This window comes from Callorhinus ursinus, unplaced genomic scaffold, assembly GCF_003265705.2.
Source record: "Callorhinus ursinus isolate GAN/ISIS: 27379988/994484 unplaced genomic scaffold, GSC_fseal_2.0 scaffold39, whole genome shotgun sequence".
In the NCBI taxonomy this organism is placed as follows: domain Eukaryota; kingdom Metazoa; phylum Chordata; class Mammalia; order Carnivora; family Otariidae; genus Callorhinus; species Callorhinus ursinus.
The window spans coordinates 15,339,862-15,357,875 of record NW_027397101.1 but is presented as its reverse complement, the minus strand read 5'-3'; positions in this window follow the sequence as shown (position 1 = coordinate 15,357,875).

Genomic DNA, 18,014 nt, shown 5'->3' with positions numbered 1-18,014 from the left:
AGAGAGAGAATGAGAGAGAGCATGAGAGGGAAGAGGGTCAGAGGGAGAAGCAGACTCCCTGCCAAGCAGGGAGCCTGACGTGGGATTCGATCCCAGGACTCCATGATCATGACCTGAGCCGAAGGCAGTCGCTTAACCAACTGAGCCACCCAGGCGCCCTGGATAAGTCCACTTTCTATTTCCAGTGGTTAATTCAGAAACACGGCACTATACTAACGTATCGGTGGCTTTCCGCCCACCACAAGAAATGGTTCATAAATGGGTATATGAGACATAATAGGACATTTGCTGGGGGCACTAAAAGAGGTAGTTTCTGTGCTTCTGGTTGTTGTTATGTTTTGACGTCAGGCTCAGAACTGCTGCTGTCATTTCTTCACCAGCCAAAGGACTAAGCAGATCTTTTGAGAAAACCAAGGCCAAAAGGATCTCAGAGAAATGGAGCCTTAGCTCTGATTGAACCACAGCTGAACAGTGTCCTACCTTCTGGATTTTAACCAATTATGTAAACTTTAATAACCCACCTGATGTTGTTTAAGCTATTTAAATTGGATCTCCTCTTTTGATTGAATACATCAAACGGATACTTGCCTTACACATATTTGTAAACTCAGTGCTATATGACCAGTAGACTTGCAATTCATTACTTGTTGAATGAACCAATGAGCAAATAAATGAAACCTTTGCCACATCTTATAAATTCTTTAATTGGAAAAACTTTTTTCCAGTTGCTTTGATTAGTCAACTGAAGAAGGCATGTTAGAAAACCACATTCATAGAAAAATAAGAAAATTGCACCATGGATCATGATTATTAAACATGCCTGGTGTATCATCGTTGAATTTCAACAAAGTGATTTTTTTTTTAAGATTTTATTTATTTATTTGATAGAGAGAGACACAGCGAGAGAGGGAACACAAGCAGGGGGAGTGGGAGAGGGAGAAGCAGGCTCCCCGCGGAGCCGGGAGCCCGATGTGGGGATCAATCCCAGGACCCTGGGATCATGACCTGAGCCGAAGGCAGATGCTTAACGACTGAGCCACCCAGGTGCCCCAAGTGGTTGGTTTTTTTAAAGGTGATATATGAGATCTGATCTCACGTTGTACTAATAAATATTATTTACTTACAAAAGTTTTGATGAATTCACTTTTGTTCTTTTACTGGTAGAAATAGGTTGACCACACATAAAACAAGACAGTGACTGAAATGCTGACAACGTGAGAATAGCACCATCACTTTTGCAGAATGCCATTAGTTCTGTCAAACTGTGATAGTCACTTGTGGAAAGAATCTTAACAGAGGTCAGTTTCAACATCTATATTTAATTTTGTGAAGGAAGGCAGTATAGTGTCATTTTAGGTTCCCTTACAACATCTCTTATAATTGTAGTTGTTTTAGGTTGGGGAAGAAAAAGATGGAGAGCAAGTGAAATAATTTTTGGTTGTGGGGAATAGTTCATAAAGTAACCTCTAGTTATGAAATTTTCTGTGAACCCTCATGGTTACCAGAAGACAGCCTAGAACTTGAAACCTATTCTTCAAGTTTCTTACATATATTAAATTAAACTTAATAATGTATGTGGAAGGACAAGGGAGAAAGATCTAGATGTATGGGTAAGATCGGTAAAGTTGAGGTTGCCATTTTTTTTATAGATTTTATTTATTAATTTTGAGAGAGAGGGTGCGTGAAGGGGGAGGGGCAGGGGCAGAGAGAGAGAGAGAGAGAGAGAGAGAATGAGAGAGATTCTCAGATTCCTTGCTGAGTGTGGAGCCTGATGGAGGAGGGGGGTGGCTCCATCTCATGACCCCGAGATATGATCTGAGCTGAAATCATGCTTAACTGACTGAGCCACCCAGGCACCCCTGAGATTGCTATTTTAACAAAGGTTCCTCATTTAGAGAGCTCCTTTTCCTTGAACAGTCCATACCGTAGCAGCCTTCTGCCAAAATGAGATGGGAGAGGCAGTGAATCCAACACAGAACTGTTGGCATCGATAAAGTCAGTCTTGTCTTGGTCTCATAGTCTGACCTTTGGATATTTATAATTTAGAGATACAGATTTTCATCTGAATACAAGTTTTGCTACTTGATGTTACATGGCCTCTCTGAGCTTCATTTTATCTGTAAAATGTCAATAAATATCTTAAAAATACAAACTTCACCGCATGGTTAGGAGTATTTAAAATCACGGAGTTAGTGGACCCCAAACAGCCTCTCCCTTGCCCTCCATGTTTTGGAGCCTTTATGCTTCTTCAACCTTTACCTTTTCAAAGCTTGCTTAAGGCAGGAGGGATCTGATAAGATCACTCATATTTAGATGCAAATATTTGATAAGACTTCAAAAGTCATCTGCCCTTGGATGTTTTTACCAGGGGTCAAAGGTTTTAAGTCCAAAGAATGAATCTTAACTATGGAATTTTAGGAATTAACTAGTTACTGAGGGAGATATTCACTCCAACAGTCACTTCCCCATGCTTTTGTGTTCCAATCATGGAAATGGTAGGCAGTCTATATGCTTAGCCTAGCCAACCGCCAAGTGGGCACTGGTGACTATTTAGGGATATTAAAAATATTATTTAAAATAACATTAAATATTAAATATTAACATGTTTAAAAGTTTTAAAATTAATTTCCTATGTTTTTATTTTAGATGCCAGGTTTCTTCTGTTCCTTCTGTGGCTGCCTGATATTTAAGAAATAAGTGCCTAAACTTGGTTAAGGAAGGGCAAAACTCCCAAATAAGATATTATCAGTGACAATGACATTGTTATCACACTCAAGGAGGGGAGGCACCAGATAGGAATTAAGACAGCATCTGTCCTATGGCATTTGCCATGTAAATGAACAGATGAGACAAAAGGGCTTTGCTTCCTTAAAGAGAAAGGACACCTTGCAGATGAGAGAGGTTACAAAATATACATGAAGTTTTATTTTTAAACCCCATTGAAAGATCTTAAACATTATTTTTGAATCCAGAACCATTAGTAGGATCACCATTCTGAACTGAAAGATAAGGTTTGGATCCTGATTTAGGACTAATGGGTAGAGCTTTGGGCAAATAAATAGAGCTCTTGCCACATCCTGTGATTCTACAACTCTTGTTCCACTCTTAGGATTAAACTAGTAAAGGGGCGCCTGGGTGGCTCAGTGGTTAAGCGTCTGCCTTCGGCTCAGGTCATGATCCCAGGGTCCTGGGATCGAGCCCCGCATCAGGCTCCCTGCTCGGTGGGAAGCCTGCTTCTCCCTCTCCCACTCCCTCCACTTGTGTTCCCTCTCGCTGTGTCTCTCTGTCAAAAAATAAATAAACTTAAAAAAAAAAAAAGTCACATGCTCTGCTGACCAAGTCAGGCAGGCGGCCCTCTAGAAAATATCTTTAAAAAATCATATGGGGGGCACCTGGGTGGCTCAGTCTGTTGAGTATCTGACTCTTGGTTTAGGATTAAACTAGCAGCTAAGTCAATCCCCCTAAGAATCAAACAAGGCAGAGAGTTCCTTAAGGTCCATTTTATAGCTGAGAAAAATGAGGCTTAGGTGACTACACATCAAAAGAGTGGTTAAAATAGATTCTGGCCCAGGCAGTCTGCTGAAACAAAAAAGCACTTTGATTCTTTCAACTTGTTAAATTGATTAAACTAGGAGGCTTGTTGTAGCTCTGGTGCTGTGGTGGTCTATATGCACATATACCTATGCCCTTAAATGCCTCAAGGTGGTGAAATCAAAGCACTAAGGACAACCAGTCATTCAAAGCCAACTAGGCTTTAAGCCTTAACCAATCAAATAATTTCCTTTCTTTGCTTCCACACTTTGTTTACATAAGTCCTTTCCCTGGTTCCTGTCTGCAGAGTGCTCTTAACCACTTCGGGTCTGGCACTCCCTGATTACAATAGATTTTTGGTCAAACTCTTAAAATTTTTAATACGCTTCAGCTTATCTTTTAACAAACATTAAAGCCACATGAAATTTTTAAGTTTCCTGATCCATCTAACTTCCTCTAATAATAATCATTACCACCTCCTCTGTTTCTTCACTGGGCCAATACTTTAAATGTCTTATAGATTGTGCAGCATTTAATCTTTTACATCAGAATTTAAAGGTAAGCAAGCACTATTGTCCAGTTTCTATACTCGAGACCATAAATCTCCAAGGGTTAAAGTTGTACCCAGCAAAGGTTCTTTGCTTATAAGCCCCCAGTCTTTCCATTCTGTCTCTCTAGTTGGGACTAACTTGTATTATCTCAGAGGTGGAAATTCACTGTCATCTCTACTCTGAAAACCCTAGGGTGGTCACGCTATAAAAGAAAAAATATATACTGGGTCCCTTCTATTCAGGAAGATTGACTACAATAACCGCCCAGTAATTTAATATTTTTTTAAAAACTCTGCTTTTGTAAAGATCAAAAAGGAGATACCCAAATTGACAGTTTGTATTTTGCATTGATAGAAATGCGTAGCAGTGAGAAGAGTTCCACTCTACCCATGTATGTGCGGGGGTGGGAGGGGTGGAGGGGTGGGGGCTGGGGGGGGTGGGGATAGATACAAATACACTAAACACCATCCTTGCACTTCCTGTTTTTGTGGTTCGGTCTCTATTTGAAAATAAAATGGTGCCACCTGGTGGAAGTTAGAAGACGTGAGCACAGCTCCTTTAATTTCCCTCTTCAATTTTGTTCAGTTTAATACATAGCTACTTGCATCTGCCCTGCACTACTCTTTGGAGTATGTGGTCATAAAAATAAGGAAGACATAGTTTCTGTTCTCAAAGAATATGTAGTAGGATTGCAAGGCTACCAGCAGGGAAACTGCCAAGGATATGCCTTGGGCAAATTGCTGGGCAGAGTAAGACTGATCAGGGGCAGAAAAGGTGGAGCAGAGAGAACAGCGTGAATGATAGCACAGAAGTAAGGAAAAAAACATGAGTTTTTGGGAAAAGCAAGTGGTTTGTAATCCTGGAACTGAAAATTTGGGAGGAGGACGAGACAAAAATGAGCATGTAAACCTGTCCCAGACTGGTCGCAGAAGGCACGTGAAGATGGCACTCTATTGACTGTTTTAGGTGGGGGCAGGGAGACAGTTAAGATTCAGTAAAAGCAGTTTGTTAGTAGAGAGGAGGATAGATTTGAGAGGGGGAAGGAAACTGTGGTTACTGAAACCTCGGCTCCTATCAATGAGGGAGAGGCTGGGCAGAAGGAAATTATAGGAAGGAGGTGTTATATCAGACTCACATTCACAAAGAACCTCAAAGATAGATTTTTGATACAATCTCGAAATAAAATTATGCATTCAGACTCAGGTAAACACTGACAGGTTTTTTTTTTTTTAAGATTTTATTTATTTATTTGAGAGGAGAGAGAGAGTATGAGTGGGGGTAGAAACAGAGGGAAAGGAAGAACAAGACTCCCCATGGAGCAGGGAGCCCGATGTGGGGCTCAATCCCAGGACCCTGAGATCATGACCTGAGCTGAAGGCAGCTGCTTAACTAACTGAGCCTCCCAGGCGCCCCAACACTGATAGGTTTGGAAGAATACATTATGAAGCAATTTTAAACTTGTGTTCAAACATCAGCCATATTTCCTGTAATATAGTCTGTATTTTTCATAAGTCCTATTAATTTCCTCACAGTTTTCCTTGTATTGAGAACATTCTTCAACCTAAGAATTTAGTATATACTTTATGCTTTAGAACTGATTGGCCTGTTAACATTCTGAAAGTCTCACAAAATGAAAATATCTCTAAGGCCTTTCTTGAATTCTGGAGAAAATTCAACTAGGCAGTGGTAAAAGAAAGGGAAATGAAAAATATTTTGGAGGACGAATGAACAAATATGGTGTGGATTAATTATAAAGATGGGGTAGCCAATTAGCAGATGAAGGAGAAAGGAGGAATCCCAAGTGACTGCCATGCTTCTCAGTGACTCGTGGATGGTGGCACTTTTATCTGAGGCAAAGGTTAAAGGAGGAGGGAGCATTTTAATGTAGGGAAATGAAATAGTTCCATTTTGGATACATAGAATTTTAAGTTCTTGAGAGCAAGTCAAATGGATTTGTCTAGCGCACAGTTAAATATGTGAAATGGAAGCTCATGGCAGTGGCCAAGGCTAAATATAGAGATTTGGGCATTATCAGCATCGAGAGGGAAATTAAAACCATGAAAAGGGTTGAGACACCTAGGAGAGTTTGTAGTCTGCAAGGAGCAATGGAATGAGGGTACCCCTCTGGGACACTTCTTTTTTCTTTTTTTTAAGATTTATTTATTTATTTGAGAGAGAGAGAGAGATAGCATGTGCAGGAGGGGCAGAGGGAGAGAGAATCTCAGGCCTACTCCATGCTGAGTGCAGAGCAGGATATGGGGCTCCGAACCAGGACCCTGAGATTATGACCTGAGCTGAAACCAAGAATTGGGTGCTTGACCCTCTGTGCTACCCAGGTGTCCCAGGGACACTGCTTAAGTCTGAAACATATTTTTACAAGTGCAAGCGGATTACCTTTCTTGTGAAAATTGTGACATATAAAGCCATCTTGATTACATGAAATTTAAAGAAAAGGGGGGGAAACTGGGATTGAGAGGAAGAATTTGAAAATTGCTGCTATATGGTTAAACCAAAATGTTTATTATAGAAATATTAGAAAAGAAACACAACAGAAAATAAGGATTCCAGGTAGAGAGGAGGGAAAATAATTGGAGAGCAGGAAATTTTGTGGAAGATTTATGAGGATAGAGCAGAAATCCTCAGTGGGTTTTATAGTCTTGATTCAGTGTCTTCTATCATTGCCGAAGGAGAGGCTAAGGATAAACTTTTCATGGCAGGTTAATGAAGAAAAATGAAGAATTTGGAACTGGCTAAAGTTTTCTTTATTGGTAGTAACTGAGCCAATTTCCCAAAATGGGCACACAAAGGAAGTATTTATGGTTGGCTGGAAAATGGCTCCCAAAGATATCCAAGTCCTAATCTCTGAAAATTATGAATGTTACCTCATATGACAAAATGGGTTTTATGGTCCTGATTAAATTAAGGATCTCAAGATGGAGATATTATCCTAGGTCATCTGGACCTTAAATGCAATCACAACTATCCTACTAAGAGGAAGGCAAAGGAAGATTTGACAAATAGAAGAGAGGGCCATATAACAGAGCTAAACCAGATAGAGACAACCCTGCTGGCTTTGGAGATGGAGGAAGGGGCCATAAACCAAGGAATGATGTTCTCTAGAAGCTGGAAAAGGCCAGGAGAAGGATTCTCCCCCAGAACCTCTTGAGGGAGCACAGTTCTCCCTACACCTTGATTTCAACCCAACAAAGCTGATTTTGGACATCTGGTCTCCAGAACCTTAGGAAAATATGCATTGTGGTAAGCCATCAAGTTTATTGGTAATTCGTTACTGTGGCAAGTAGGAAACTAAAGCAGTATTTTAAGCTTATAAAGATAGTTTCCCTAGAGATCTCCTCAAATATTCTTGAATAAAAAAAAAAGTCCTTTACTTGAGCAAAGATAGAAATATTTATACAAATGTTTTGACAAAGTGCAAAATAAAGCCTCACAAAATGTGGGCATAGTTCCAATCTAATTTATCAAATTTTTTTTGATAAATGAACTTCTACCTTCAACTATAAGAATGACATGATCAATAGAGTTGACCACAGGGCTATGAAAGCAAATTGATTCCCACCAACAGTGTAGGAGGGTTGCAAGCTGGTGCAGCCACTCTGGAAAACAGTATGGAGGTTTCTCAAAAAGTTGAAAATAGAGATACCATATGATCCAGCAAGTGCATTACTGGGTATTTACCCCAATGATGCAAATGTAGGGATCCCAAGGGGTACATGCACCCCGATGTTTATAGCAGCAATGTCCACAATAGCCAGACTGTGGAAAGAGCCAAGATGTCCATCGTCAGATGAATGGGTAAAGAAGATGTGGTATACACACACACACACACACACACACACACACACACACACACACACACAATGGAATATTATGCAGCCATCAAAAGGAATGAAATCTTGCCATTTGCAATGATGTGGATGGAACTGGAGGGTATTATGCTGAACGAAATAAGTCAATTAGAGAAAGGCATGTATCATATGACCTCACTGATATGAGGAATTCTTAATCTCAGGAAACAAACTGAGTGTTGCTGGAGTGGTGGGGGGTAGGAGGCATGGGGTGGCTGGGTAATAGAAATTGGGGAGCGTATGGGCTATGGTGAGAGCTGTGAATTGTGTAAGACTGTTGAATCACAGACCTATACCTCTGAAACAAATAATACATTTTATGTTAAAAAAAAAACAAGATAGCAGGAGGGGCAGAATGAAGGGGGGAAATCAGAGGGGGAGATGAACCATGAGAGATGATGGACTCTGAAAAACAAACTGAGGGTTCTAGAGGGGAGGGGGGTGGGGGGCTGGGTTAGCCTGGTGATGGGTATTGAAGAGGGCACATTCTGCATGGAGCACTGGGTATTATACGCAAACAGTGAATCATGGAACACTACATCAAAAACTAATGTTGTAATGTATGGTGATTAACATAACATAATAATAAAAAAAAAGAAAGAAAAAGAAAGCAAATTGAGTAGCATAAGATTTGGTGTCCAGGATAGGGTAATAATTTTTCAGCCATTCAAACTGATAAATGAATAAATATATAACCATTTATTTCATAGGCAGTTGTCACTTCTATCATGGAATTTCATTTATTTCCCCCATTCCTCCCTTCCCCTCCTCCTCCTCCTTCTTCTTGTTCTTTTTGAAATTTCTCTCACATTTGATCAGAGAGGGACCACTTTACATTTTGCTGTAAATGAGAGGAGTTGTCTGTGAGGTCATTAGAACCATATTTCTGAGTTTTCCAGTGATGTCTTCCACACCTTTAGAGTTTGGTGACCCAGGCCATCTAACTTTCTCCATAATTTTTTCCCTCCTAAGATGACAGGGTCATGTGGGTGATATAAGGTGGGAAGCGCCTTGGCTATTTGGAGAAGGTGGCTGGTGTAGCATGAACTAGGAAAGAGACTGCAAATGCCATCATCTTATTGTTTCCTGACTGCTTCGTATGTGATTATCTGCCTGATCCAGATCTCCAGCTTTTTTTGGGTGCTACAAATCATACCACTAGGCAATTAGTCACATACACACATGAAGACTTCATGTGTCCTGCAGTATGAGAATTGGAGTGCATGTCAGTATTCATTGTTTTGCTTTTTCAGTTCTCTGAGGGCTTGATGTTTTTCCAAATAGAGTTTAGAGAAAAATTAAGAGGGAGGGTGTAGTGAATTTCTGAAATGCACTAGATCTGTAAGTATAGAGATGTCGCTATTCTCTGGTTTAATCCATGGGAGGCCTCCAGATGACCTATATAGCCTACTGAGAAACTTCAATTTAGAGAGAAAAGAATCATCTGACCGAAGGAATGGGTGTTTTAAGAGAGAGTATATTGTGATATATATCAAGTACATACTCATTCAAATCTTTGCATGTTGTATTATTTTTTTAATGTAAAATATTTTTATTTATTTATTTCCTTATTATTTTAATTCCAGTGAAATTAACATACGGTGCTGTATTAGTTGCAGGTGAAAAACATGGTGATTCAACACTTCCATATATTACTCTGCTCATCAAGATAAGTGTACTCTTAATCCCCTTCACCTTATTATACTACTTTTTAAAATTCTGTGTTAGTCTAATTAAACAAATTTGCAGTGTTGGTGATAAAGATGTAATTCAAGACTCCATGCCAATGAATATGTTGAATCGAGTCCAATTATTGTAATATATATCAAAAGTTACCTCAGATAACATTTAGTGTGTTTTTAAAACATTATGTGTCTGGACAGGAGTAGGTAAGTTACACTACCGAGTAATGAATGATAGGGTGTTACAATGCCAAAAAAAGATATGGAAAATAATGTGTGTTTGCAGAAATATATCATTGCCACATTTTGTTCCTTCTAGGACAAAATCCATTCTGTCATCTGCAGATGAACATTCACAGTTGCAAATTTAGCTCAGTTTTCAAAAGAAAAATCTTTCAAATGTATAAATAGTATACACTGGCATAAACATATTTATTTTACTGTGCTCTTATTTTTTCATTAGGGCTAAGGTTTGTAAGTGCTGGGACTAGACTGACACCTAGAGGAAATCAGTTTTAAGTATCACTTATCTCCTGTGGTTTTCTGGTCCCTTGTTAGGTAAATTTCCCACAGTTGGGGCTTATTTACCATGGTTTTTTTTTTTTTCCCTTCTTTTCTAAGCAAACTTTGAATTTAGTTTCTGTAGAAGTGTCTCATATCGTAAGTTATAGCATAAGCCAGAGAAAAGAGAAGGAAAAATTAAAAAATCTGATCTATTGATTGATCTATATGAATAGAAATTCATACTGAAATTAAACTGTATCCTTGTTACTTAATAATGTACTATTGCAGATTCCACTGTGCTCTGGGAAGTTAGCAACTTGAAGATAATTTTAAAAATTTGAATCGTTAGTTTTATTTTTTTAAAGTATCTATTATGTAGTATATTTGGAAAAATAAAGTTTGTATTGGAACAAAATTGTAATATTATGTATGTATGTATGCCTGACAGTTTAGGATTCATTGTTTTATGTCTCCACATGCTTTAAGAATTTATTTATATATTTTAAAACTAAATTGGGGAGTCAGTCAAGGAAATGCATTTCCCGTTAGCTTGGAGAACTAGATATGCATAGTCTGATTCTGTCTTAAATATATGTTCTTTTGGAGTTTAAACAGAAACATCACAGTCACTGAACAGGGTGCATTAAACGTACCAAGAAGAGTTTCAGTTTTTCCCTGGTAAAGGGACATAAATACAGCAAGAGTATGGGAGAGATCTATTTTGAGGTTGCCTCACAAATCTGTGAAAGCACAAAAGAGGCAGACGGTGCAGCCGCAAATGAGACTTCTGAAAGGAAATGTTGCCAAACCCAGGAGCTCCCACAGCTATTTGCATAAGTGCTCGCAAAGTTCCTCAGCCGATCTGGTCCTGCCCCCAGACGCAGAAAAGCAGATGAGGCAGCAGATGACCGTTTACATTGCCAGGGTGTGTGAACCAGCGAACATCCCCCACATTACTCACGAAGTAATGAGGAGGGGCCTTAGATATGTTCCACAATTCAGATGGGCCTGCCAGTTGGCCCCTGGGCTTCATTCTGTGTGATCTGTACACAGCAGAGATACTCAGGAGGCAACGCAAATGAATCAACAGACAGCACGGAGGTCCCAGCAGCAGCAGGCAAGGTACTGCCTATGCAACAGGGCGTGATGACAGATAATTAGCTGTGACATGCCCCTCGATGGCAGTGGGATGAGAGCGTTCATTTGGAAACCAGTGTGCAACATGGCATCGTGAATCGCGAGATTTAAGTTTCGAGTGTAAATTCTTTTTGGCCAGACCATTTTTTACGGACATTGTTGGAAAGCATTACATTTTCATGATGGTAGGGATGAAAGTTACAGTTTATTGAGCACTTACTACATTCCAGGCATCGGGGGCCGTACTTGACATACACTGCATTTTTAATGTTCTAAAAATCCCTGTTTTGTAAGAACTGCCCTTATTTTATGGTTAAGAAAACTGAGGCTTATAGAAGTATTGGGACTTGTTCAGTGACACATTGCTAATAAAAAGACATGAAACCAACCTAGGGCTGTTTGGGTACAAAGTTGGTTGGTCCTCTCATGTTGCCTATCACAAACAGATGCTGATTACTTCTTCTTCTTCTTCTTCCTTTTTTTTTAAAGATTTTATTTATTTATTTGCCAGAGAGAGAGAAAGAGAGAGAGTGAGATCACAAGCAGGGGGAGCGGCAGGCAGATGGAGAAGCAGGCCTCGTGCTGAGCATGGAGCCTGATGTGGGACTCGTTCCCAACCCTGGGATCATGACCTGAGCCGAAGGCAGACGCTTAACCGACTGAGCCACCCAGGCGTCCCTTCTTCCTTTTTTTTTTAAAGGGAATTCTGTAGAAGATCCTCACCTTTCCTTTTTCCCTTGCCTCTTTGGATTTTCTTGGCTTTGTTCAACTTGAGTTATAGAAGTTTTTCTTATGTTTTTGATATTTTTATGTCATGCTACTTTTGTTCAAGTGCTTGTATTTTTAAAAAAATTAGCCTAGAGGACCCCATTGGAACAATGAGAGCATTTAATATGGACTATATAATAGAAAACTGTATTGTATCATGTTAAATTTTCTGAATCTGACAGCTGTGTTGTGGTTATTGAAGAGAATGCCATTAGTCTTAGGAGATACATGTAAATACAGAGAAAAGGTCATGGTATCCACTACTTTCAATCTGTTCAGGAACAAAGAAATATATACTAGATATATATGGAAATAGAGTGACTAGAAAAATGTGCAAAATGTTGACAATTTGTAAATTTAGGTGCAGCGTATGTGGGCGTTCATTGTATTCTTGCAACTCTTCTATAAATTGGATTTTTTTTCAAAGTCATTTAAAAATGAGTTTTCTTTGTTTGTTTTTTAACCTTCTATTAGGCCAGTTTTTCTTTGAAAGCTTTAGGTGTACATTTACAAAGTTAACCGTGACTTTCATTATTGGTAGTCTCAGTGGCTGAATGGAGCCGATTCCCACAGCTAACTAGGCCCTTTCACTCTTGTCACAAATTATCAGTGTCTTTAGTGCTGGCATAATCGTCTATTGGATGTGAAACCATTTGGGGGATATGACACTCACTCTTCACTTTGTGGCCCGGAAGGGCCTAATGATAAGTGATCACGATGAAGGAGGATAATGTATACGGGCAAGTTCTAGTCAATAAGAAGACATGTTTTGGTCATTATTATTTAGTTGAAAATCTCAGCCACGTGCAGATAACTAGTCTCACAGATAATTTTTCCACCAATTTTCCACCAAATTTCATTCAAATGAAAAATTGCATTTCTTCTGCTTTCAGGGATCACATGAACATTTTTTAAACCAGAAGAGGAAGAGCAGATGTCTCACTGTTCATTTCAGTTGGAGGCATCTGATGTTCATAATCAACATTTTCAAATTCAAAGCTGCCATCTTGTGGTAATGTTCTATTCAGTTTTTAACAGATATATTGACAAGAGTCTGATTAAATCTGAAGACTAGAAGGAAAGTACATTGCAGAAATACATTTTAGGACATGTCAGAAACCTGTATTTTGAAGCCTACATACAAAGATGACAAGAGTGTATTTCCATGTGTAACATATTTAGTCTATTTGATTAATAACAGTCTCACTCATTTTGCTAACAGTTTCTATTGGAAAGGTATGACAGATTTTTTTTTTAAAGATTTTATTGATTTATTTAAGAGAGATGAGAGATGAGAGCACGAGAGGGAAGAGGGTCAGAGGGAGAAGCAGACTCCCTGCTGAGCAGGGAGCCCGATGCGGGACTCGATCCCGGGACTCCAGGATCATGACCTGAGCCGAAGGCAGTCGCTTAACCAACTGAGCCACCCAGGCGCCCGGTATGACAGATTTTATTCATTGTCCTTTCTTTCCCTCTCCCCAAAGTTAAAGGTCTAAAGTTTCCTATTCATAGAGGAAAAAATTAGGAATAAACTTCTGCTCAGTGATATACATTTTGAAATTAATCATTCTTTACTGAGATTTCCAGAAGACTCACTCTCTTCTTTAAAATTTCCTTTCAAATAGTCAAGATTCATGAAGAACCACAAAGGTCCTCTGCTGCCCCAATCCTCCCCCACACAAATCATACTTCCTGGAAATAATCATTTTCATCTCTTCAAGTTGCTTCTTCTGATTTTGCCTCCACATTTCTAAATAGTATATTTAAAATTCTATTTCTTATCTTTAAAAAAAATAGAGGTAGCATGTTTTCATATTCTACTGTGGATAATGAGGCCTCGGCTTTTATCTTAGCCCTGTTTGGTTAACTCTTCCAGCAGTGTTTTGTCCCCTAGTTCAGCTTAACTTCACTTCTTTCAGTCACCTGTCTAAATTAAATAGCTTCCCCTGGATTTTTTTTTTTTTTTCTTATGGAAAACACACTCTGTGCTTCTTTCATACTGCTGTAATTATTGTCTTGATTTTTTGCTTGTTTATTTGTTGTGGCAATACTCCAAGTTACCACAATCCCAAATTTATTCTCTCTTATTCCTTACTATTAGGATTCTGACTTTATTTAGGATAGTAACCAACTAACAAACAAAGAAAAAAAAAAGACCCTCAATCTTCTACACTCCCTCTCTATGTAATAAACTTCTAATGAGATACAGGCAGAATTCTTGGATGGATATCCATTTCTGAACAAAAGGAAAACTTCTGTGTGAGATAGATATAAGGTCTGACAATGGAGTAGCCATTTTGCGGCCCTGACAGTGTAAATAAAAGGATGAAGACCACACACTAAAGGTAGTAGAAGAAAATTAGAAAGAGCTTGAGTCCTTGAAAGTAGCATTGTGCTTGGACTCTCTACCTTTTTAAACTGATTTTTTGAGGCTATAATGTATTCCTAATAAAGTACATTGTTTTTTGTTGTTCTTTCCCACTTAGGTACTAAGTTCTAGGAAGCCAGGAACACTGTGAAACTTGTTTATCCTTGTAGCTCTGGATCACATTTTCTTAACCTCAGCACTACTAACATCTTGGGCTGATTAATTTTTCAATGTGGAGGCAATTTTGAATATTGTGGGATGTTTAGCAGCACCCCAATAGAGGCCAGTAGCTATCCCACACCAAAATGACTCCCAGGTGTAAATTGCCCTCCAATTGGGAACCCCTACTTTTGATGATGGGTTCAATACTCAGGATTAACAAACTTGTTAACTAATTAGATGTGAGTGAGGATTGAGAGGGATGGTAGAATTTAAGAGTGACTTTCAAGGTTCTCTCTTGGGCCGGTAACTGTAGCATTGTATCACGTGAAAGATGAGGAAGCACCTTCTAGTTTGTCAACGTTTCCCTTAAACTGTGGTTTTAAAGTGGAATAGATACTCCAGATGTGACTCTTAACACCATGGATTTCTGTTTCTGTATTAACGAAGCACAGCATATCTTCATTTGCACACTACTTTTCCTCACTTTTCAGTAGCATAGCATTTCCCCCCTTTATTAGTTGCATTGCACTATTGGCTTACACTGAACTTGAAATCTACTAAAATCTCCTGGTTATTTTGTAAAGAGTCCTGCTAGTTCCTGTCTTCCTTCATCCTTTAATTTTGCACTTGTGCTTTTGAGGTGCCAGATTTTGCATTTTTCCTTTTTACATTTTATTTCTTTTATATCAGGCTCTGTTCTTGGTTTGCTAATAGATTTTAAATTTTTTTTGTTCTTTTTCTATTTCATATTAGCTATCTCTGCCCAACATGATGTTCCATTGGTTGGTTGGTTAATAAAAATTTTGCCTAGGCAAAGGACAAAATACATAACATTGATGTATAGTCGTGGGCTAAGCTCAGAACAAAGGTCTTATGACCGAATCTTGGAACAGATATTTTAACAGTCAAAATCTTTTCCCCTGCATCCAGTTTTAAAGTGAACACTGTCTCTGAAGTCTGCTTCTAGGAATGAAGATAGTATATACCTTCAGAGGGGCATAAAAGTAATAGCTTTTCATTTTTGATTATATAAGAAGATCCAGTCAGGCTTCTTACTCTGTTTAGATTATAATGCTTAGCTTAGTTTGTGGCACTGGCAAATAATGGGTGCTGATGCAACAGGGCAAAATCTATTTAAGTGGTGTGGAATGGGCTTTCTAGGGAGTGCATAATAACTTCATTGACTATGTTTTATAAGAGAACTGAAGGACTGAGAACAATAGAAAATATCCAAGATTGCAAACGACTATTATTTGAAGAGAATGATATGACATATTACAGAAGACTAATGGTCACCTGATCAAGATAACACATAAGATCATATATGACATATTGCAGAAGAGTAATGGTCACCTGATCAAGATAAGTCATAAGATCAGACAGTGCTGTAAAATAAATCGAAGTCTTTGAATGGAAGAAAAATAAAGCAACATATTTAGGGAGAAATAATCAAAGCTACAGTTACAATATAGTGGGTGTAGCTTTCTCTTACAATTAGTTTCTAAAAACTATTTATTTATATTTTATTTTAAAGATTTTATTTATTTATTTATTTTGACAGAGAGAGAAAGAGAGAGCACAAGCAGGGGGAGAGGGAGAAGCAGACTCCCCACTGAGCGGGGAGCCCAATGCGGGGCTCTATCCCAGGACCCTGGGATCATGACCTGAGCTGAAGGCAGGCACTTAACTGACTGAGCCACCCAGGCGCCCTGTTTGTTTGTTTTTGTTTTTGTTTTTAGAATTAATGTTTATGTTTAATGATAGGCCCTCCTCCTCTTTCCCATGAACTATTTTGATATTAACTAGTCTCTTCGCTTCTACTTTAACCATTCCAAATTATTCTTAATAGACGTTATTTACAAACATCACCACCATCACTATCTTTGTAAAACATCCTTTATTTGTCACTCTTCCCTGCTCCCTCTTGCCTGTAGAATGAATTCCAAATTTTTTAGGACTTCATAAACAACACGGATTTTATTCCCAATTTATCTTTCTGCTCTCCCCATGAAAACTATACTCTAACCACTCTGACCTACTTTTATATTTTTGAATGTTCCATGCTCATCCAAACTTCTGTCACTTTGCTCCTGCTGTGATTTCTGCATGGAGTACCCTTCTCTACTCCTGTATTTGGTAAATCCATTAGCTTTCCTTGAAGCCCACATCAAATGTGACCTTCTCAATTTTATATTCCTTACTTTCCCCTCCCCAAATCCACAGTACCTAGAACTATGTCTGAAATCCAGGATAAGCCTAATAAATGTTTATGAAATGAGTATTTAAAAAATCTCTGGGGTCGCCTGTTTGGCTCAATCCTTAAGTGTCTGCCTTCAGCTCAGGTCATGATCCCAGAGTCCTGGGATCGAGCCCCACATTGGGCTCCCTGCTCAGCAGAAAGCCTGCTTCCCCCTCTCTCACTCCCCCTGCTTGTGTTCCCTCTCTTGATGTGTCTCTCTCTGTCAAATAAATAAATAAAATCTTTAAAAAAAATCTCTAAAAATATGATCTGGTAGACTTGGTTTTATTGATGTTTATATGAAAAGAAACCTTACATTATACAGTAAGTTATCTGAAAAGCTATGAGTATATATTTTAATAAATCAAATGTATTCAGAAAACCAATTCAGTAATGCTATTTGAAAATTTAAAAGATACTGTTAGTACATGCATTCTCTTTCACTATCACATTTTGTCTATTTATCTTGTGTACATAGCCTTAAGATTGCTTAGTATAGGGAAAACCAGTAACCAATTGTTTGTACATCACCTTTTTTTAAGTTTTTAAAAAATATTTTATTTATTTATTTGACAGCAAACGAGAGAGCACAAGCAAGGGGAGCGGCAGACAGAGGGAGAAGCAGGCTCCCCACTGAGCAGAGAGGCCAATGCAGGACTCGATCCCAGGACTCTAGGATCATGACCTGAGCTAAAGGCAGACGCTTAACTGACTGAGCCACCCAGGCACCCCTGTGTGTATATAACGTTAATCTTATTTCTTTTTCTTGAGTTGGGAATATCAGACTTCCCATTTTCTGTAGTGTATGATTACTATTGTTAGTATTTCTTTTTGCTGATTTTATTGAAAATGTTTGTTCACAGTGACCAGCCTTTAAAATTCTTCTTTGGGAATATTGTTTCAGTAGCCCAAGATCAAAAATAGTAAAAATATTTTATGTTAGAAGATAGAAAGAAGAAAAGAATTAATGACAGTCTTGCATGAGTGCATAGAAAAGGGGGCTGAGGAAATAATATTTTTAATATTTTATTTTGAAAACATACAAAAGGCTGGTAAGTGATAAGAGAATGCTATTTGGAGTTAACACAATGAACTGAATGGTAACTGTAGAACACCATATCGTGTGTTCTCCACCTTTGTGGCTGGCTTGTGGACCTCTAAGATACCGGAAGATGAACTGTAAGGTGAAATGTATAAATGGGTAGT